Genomic DNA, 6406 nt, shown 5'->3' on the forward strand with positions numbered 1-6406 from the left:
TTATTTAGCCTTCGTATTCTTTAAATCTTTTCTAGTATTACTTTCACTCGCTTTTAGATACTAGTGCATAATCCCTTCGTAATTCTTGTTCTAATCTACCACGTTAGTTCATTTGTTGTAAACAAGTATATAAAAATAATTTTTTTGTGCAAAATAACATAACGGTGCTAACTATTAAAGCACTTAGCTTTGCTACACTAAGTTAATAATTCTTGAGTTATATTATGTTTTCTTGTTTTCAAATAAGTAGTTAAACACACGTTATAAATGAAGAATGATATAATTTCCCTAGACTATGAATTTCTTAGTTTTACTATACTAAATTAATATCTTAGAGTTAAGAATTAATTCTTCGTACTAACATATTAAAATTAGGATCTTAATTTCCTTGACTCAAACAATTTAAAGGACAACCAATCGATAACCTTAATTTCCTTAAAATAAATTCCAATTAGTACTAACGTTAAATGTTAGATTTTTATAACAAGGTCAAACTTGATTTTAATAAGTTAATAAAGTACAAATGTTAGGAACCTTAATATTAATTCGTAACCGATTATATTCGATAAAACGGTTTCGGTATATTAGTGTAGAATTAGGCCTTCAAATTTCAATTGGTGATAAGTATTGGATTTAAGATAGAATGGAGGATTGAGAAGAGGTTAGGGGGCAAAGTGAAAGGACCAAAATGCCCTCCACAATTTCACAAAACCTCCACTATACCACAACCTCACCATGCTCGGCCAAACATTCCCTTGTTCAGCCTTCCATTGCCGCCCACTTAACCAATCGGCAACTTCTCCACTGCAATATACAAGCCGCACCATACAACCAATCGCAAACCATCACCAACTCTACACTCAATCAATTTCAACCACAAACCTCTCCTAAACCGGCACTATTTTCTCTTCCTTTTCACTCTCATACCGCACACTACTGCACTCCATCTCTACCGTGAGAAGCTTGCAGCCGAGAGCATCCAAGTGAGGGAGAGCTACTCCTCGTGAGTATCGACCAAAAGAGAACCGCGAGCTGCATCTTCCTTTTTGCCTCTGTTCTGACCATAAGCTGAGGGAAGAGACCAGGGAACCGTCACTTTCTTCATCACCCTCAGACTAACAACCATCAGTTGAAATCACCACCAGTTGAAGCCGCTACACCAAACCAAAACCAGCAAAGTTGTCGCGTGCGTAGGGACCGAGAGGGAGCAGAAAATTTTCAGATTCTTGTGTGTGAGCTTGACGTGAGTAAGGTAAATTTTTCTGGGTTAAAAATGGATAATCAGAGGTAGATAGAGTCACGTATGAGCCTGCATGCTTTGGTTGTGTAGTCGGATGAGGAAATCAAAGTTTCAGAAAAATTTGTTTTGATTAAATGACTCTGCCAAGAAACTGAACTGGAAAATGCATCCTTAATCTCGGCCATTTGTGGTAATGTGAGCTCAGAAATATGATTACTTATCTCAGGACTAGAGGATTAAGCTTTGTATGATGAATATTAAACCATCGGATGAGTCTTTGGCAAAAGAAAATCTGATTTACGTAAGAATCTGTTCCTGCCGAGGAGCTTGCTTGGATTGTGGTTCTATTTCTGATTTTATGTGACAATCTGAGTTGGATTAAATGTTTAATTAATCAAAAACAAGAAGTCCAAGTCATCTAGTAACAGGTATGAGTGGTTAGGCAGTTGGATGATGATATTAAGCCAATAGAAAATTTCTGTTTGGATGTTGATGTTTCTGCCAAGAAGCCGAGCTGATAGTGCAGCTCTAATGTTGTTTTCCTTGAGTAATCTGAGCACCTAAGTGTACTTAGCTGAATGAAAACTGGATGATTAAGACCATGCATGTAGATTGTGCTTTCGGATGATAATGGTAAAGCTTAAGAAACTTCTGTTTTAAGAGGAAAATGTCTTAGCCGAGAAGATGATTGGAAGTGCAGCTCTAATGTGTTTTCCGGAAATGAATTGAGCATGCATGGGTGATTAACTAATCGAATCTCGGATTATTATTATGATTAGAGTCATGCATGAATTTAATTAGCCTGGATCACTTGGAAAATAAAAGGAAAGCCGAAAAATTGGTTCATGAATGATCATTCGAGAATAGTTGGTAAAATTTCTGGATTTGTGTTAGTTGAGTATAATAGTAGCTTGAACCTGGATTTGATTTGAAAACCTCTACTAGCTAGCTACGTGTTTACATGTCCTAATAGAGTACCAAAAAAATTCTGCTTTAACCAAAGAAAATTCTGTTTTAGAACCATTGTTATTTCTGGAAATCTTGAGAGAAGCCGTGAGGTTTAAACCTGGAAATTTTGGGGTTTGTAACCATGGTTTAAATTCAACTCTTAAACTGGAAATGTTCATTATCTTGCTATGTGTTTAAATACTGAATTTGAGGAACTAACACCATGATTAAACCAAGGGAAAATTCGAACTAAAGTAGATTGGTTGCTGGAAATTTTGGGTGATAGCCGAAGGGGTATGAACCAGAATTTCAATATCGTTGGCAAAATTCAATTTGTTTCTGGAAATTTATTTTATTTCCTTGGATTATGGTGGCTCAGAATTTCATAAGAGATACAAATTTTAAGATATACAATTTGTTCAGCAATGAACCAATTAGTACATGTAAAGCTGAAACCAAAAACGCTAGTATACAATTGCTGGAATTTTCGTTGAGACAGCCGAGAATTGAGTTGAAAATTTGCTTGGTTCTTGGAAATTTTTCTTGAAAAATGATGCTTGGAATATGTTGTTTTGGAGCCCTATAAGAAATGTACGATGGTTTGAATAAAAACTTTTGGTGTGAAAAGAAAAGAAAAAGGAGTTTTTCATAAGTGAAAAATGAAACTCCAGATTTTCGGAAGTCCCTGACCAGTCTCGATAAAACGGTTATACCTTGGTGTAGGAAAATCCGTTTAAGGCGCCGTCAGCGGCATTTGAAACTAGAATCATAGATCTTCGCCCTGTAGAAATTTCGTATTTTTACTCCATGTGTACTACTGTCGGTGAATTTTCAAAGTAAACTGTTTGGCATGAATGACCTGTTTCATTTTAAATCTCCACTTGAATTCGGATTGGGACCTTATATTACTAGTGGTTCAAACTCTTGACTGAATTGTGGTTTGACCCTAGGGTGTTCCTGAAATTTTCAAAGGATTAGAGGGTAAGAAGGTACTTGCTAAACGTATGCTTAAGCCTGGCTAGTGAAACAGTTTCTATTCGTATTCCAATGTCCGCAAAGCTAATGGTCGACATTATTTTTCATTGGAGCATAATGTGTCGAAATTGTTGATGGTGGGCTCTATGAATTCCCACTTTTGAATTGACGGTTGATTTATTGGAAATTGTTGACGGTGGGCTCTATGAATTCCCATCCTGAATGGATAACTGAATTTCTGAAATTGTTTAGAAATCTGTGCTACTATTTTGTGAAACTGTGAGTTGATATAAGTACTGATTACCAAGTGCTAAGTATTGACGCAGCCTTGGTAAATTTTCCTGTTTATGCTTAGATATAAAATTGTTGGAACACAGGGCTAAGAATTGAAGAGCTCTAGTGTTATTACCGTTTAAATTCTAATGGTGCAATATTGGGAAAATGTGATTTTGGATTGGAATCGGAAATGTGAGAAGTTGTACCGACCTTGTGACTCCAAGTAAACGCTTGACTAAGTAAATGAAAAATATTTTGCTTTAAGTCTCGAACGGTACAGATTTAGCATCGTATTGCTAAACATAGTGTCTACTATTTTTGCCTTAGAAACTTGGGCAACATGACTTTTATTCCTTAAGTTAGACTAGCCTTATCAATTTGGGAAAAAGATCCTTCCAGACTCAAAACCTTAGTTTTGTTCCGAATTCCCTCCTTCTTTATAAATCGTTTAAGGCTAGTCGGAACTAAGGAAAATTTGAAAGGTGAAACTCGATCACTTTGGTTTTAAACGTAGCAACCTGCTTGGCAAGAAGAAAAGAAAAACCTTATTCTAGCAACATTTTTCAATAGACCTTACCCTAAAGCCTTAGCAAAGATTTTGCAAGCACCGCCACTCAAAGGAACTTTTTCTCAAGGTATACTTCTAGCCTTGATATTAAATATCTTGCCGACTTATTTTAAGGAAATAATAATAGTATTTTCTTCGAGGAAAAGTATTCCAGGAATATTATAAGAAATATTGTACGGTTCTCACAAGATTGATTCCAAGTAAAATATTTTGAGAAAAAGTAAACTAGCAACATGCTAGAAAACTCTACATGTGCAAGCCAAAAGTTCCAATAGAAGACTTATGGCTTAAATTCTGATATTCTAGGATTTTACGAGGACGCGGAACTCGATCCTCAATCCAATATCTGAACTTCACTCTTGGTGAGTGTCCCTGCTTGTTCTATGTTATGTGGTTAAGCGCTTTATCAATTCGCTATGTGATAATTGCCAAAATGCAATAAATGATTTTGATCCATCGAAGTGAGCAGTGTGTACTTTATCGCACTAGCCGTTCGAGTGGTGACATGTGTGAAACATTTTCTAATGAATCTAAATGTAGTTGCGTCGCTGGGTGAATCCCTCGACATCTGAATCCAACTACCATAACCTCTGAATCTGTAGTTGCGTCGTTGGGTGAATCCCTCGACATCTGAATCCAACTACCATAACATCTGAATCTGTAGTTGCGTCGTTGGGTGAATCCCTCGACATCTGAATCCAACTACCAAAACGTCGTTGGGTGAATCCCTCGACAAATTTATTACGGGTATATCTCGAGTATACTGCGTCGGTAGATGAAGTTTGGGCCCAAAGCAGAGGTATGAACGGTGACGGGTTAGGATTAAAATAAGTATATCTACATGGAAATTAAGTAGGGAAAGTTGACGGAGGGTCAACTACGATGGTATCTGATCAAGCGTGGAAAATGGCTCCTGAGAGCCCTTGTATCCTACCTTGTGTTGTTACACGCTTTCCTGACTGTTTCGATTTGATTTAAATTATTAACCGCTGTTTGATTTATGTGATTGCATGTTTTGGGGCACCACTGAGCTTTAGCTCACCCCACGTATTTGTTTTCCTTAACAGGTTCTGGAGACTGAAAGCGCTGAGACTTATTCATGTTTCTTTTCTTCTCGTATGGGATGTAACGAATATTATGGCTATTGTGTAGGCTTGTATTGTGTTTTAACTTGAATTCTGTACTTTTACTTTTGGATTGCCGCTTGAAGCTGGAAAATGTGTAAACCCTATTTCGGAGGTTGGATAATATATTTGTGTTTGTGAATTATGGATTGATGTATCTAGATACGAACGACCTTATTCCTTGGTTCTAGAGCGTGTGATGTCTAAGGGCCATAGATTGGCGATTTTAAGTTCCTTGTTGTCTCTGAAGCAAATGTGGTAGATGTTGACTTATTTTGAAAGGAAGCGACATTGTAATAGTTAGGCTATTCTTCGATAGGATTTGGGTTAGTGTGCGTGCGTGAGTCCTGGCGAGAGCTGGGCAGACGGCCCGCCAACCCTTTGGTTCGCCTCAGGGGGAAGTGGGGTCGCCACAATATGAGGCTCTTTATGGTCGAAAGTGTAGATCTCCAATTTGTTGGGATGAAATAGGTGAAAGGAAGATTTTAGACCCAACTGCAGTACCATGGATTGAAGAGGCATGCGAAAATGTGAAGTTAATGCGCCAAAGGGTTCAGACAGCTCAGAGCTGTCAAAAGAGTTACGCATATACTAGAAGGAAGGATTTGGAGTTTTCGGTTGGAGATCAAGTTTTTCTTAAGATCACTCCTCTAAAAGCAAGTTTCATGGCAGGGAGAGGAAAGAAATTGCAACCAAGATTTGTAAGATCTTATAAGATTCTCCAACGTGTGGGAAACGTGACCTATAAGTTGGAACTGCCACCAAATTTGTCTCGAATTCATAACGTTTTCCATGTATCTATGCTCAAAAAGTATCACCCAGATCCCTCCCATATACTGCAACCAGAAAATATTGAGATCGACAAGGCACTGACTTATGAGGAGAAGCCAATGAAGCTTTTGGATCATAAGGTGAAGGAACTAAGAAATAAGCACATCCCATTGGTGAAAGTTCTTTGGAGAAATCACAGAATAGAGGAAGCAACTTGCGAGGTAGAAGAAGAGATTCGAAAGAAATATCCAAACCTATTTCCGAATTAAGGTATGAATTTCATGGACAAAATTCTTTTAAGGGGGAGAGAATGTAAGGACTCATGTTTTTATTTTTACTTTAGTCTATTTTATAATTATTTTGCCATAGTGATATTTAATTTTACTATTTTTCATGAATTTTTCTTAAATTAAGCTTTTACCGCATGCGCGTCGAAAGTTTCTCGAAAATCGCACCAGCGCGACTAATTGGAGATTTGAGGATTTAATACTAGACTAGTAAGTA

The 6406-nt window shown here is 37.3% G+C and overlaps 1 long non-coding RNA gene across 1 annotated transcript; it reads left to right on the forward strand.

The window, feature by feature from the left end:
- The first annotated feature begins 4264 nt into the window (after nucleotides 1-4264).
- On the forward strand, nucleotides 4265-5321 carry LOC140008097 (uncharacterized). Its single transcript, XR_011815506.1, has 2 exons — nucleotides 4265-4369; nucleotides 5075-5321. It is a non-coding gene; the product is annotated as an uncharacterized lncRNA (long non-coding RNA).
- Nucleotides 5322-6406: the final 1085 nt, after the last annotated feature.

This window comes from Coffea arabica, chromosome 6c, assembly GCF_036785885.1.
Source record: "Coffea arabica cultivar ET-39 chromosome 6c, Coffea Arabica ET-39 HiFi, whole genome shotgun sequence".
NCBI classification, from domain to species: domain Eukaryota; kingdom Viridiplantae; phylum Streptophyta; class Magnoliopsida; order Gentianales; family Rubiaceae; genus Coffea; species Coffea arabica.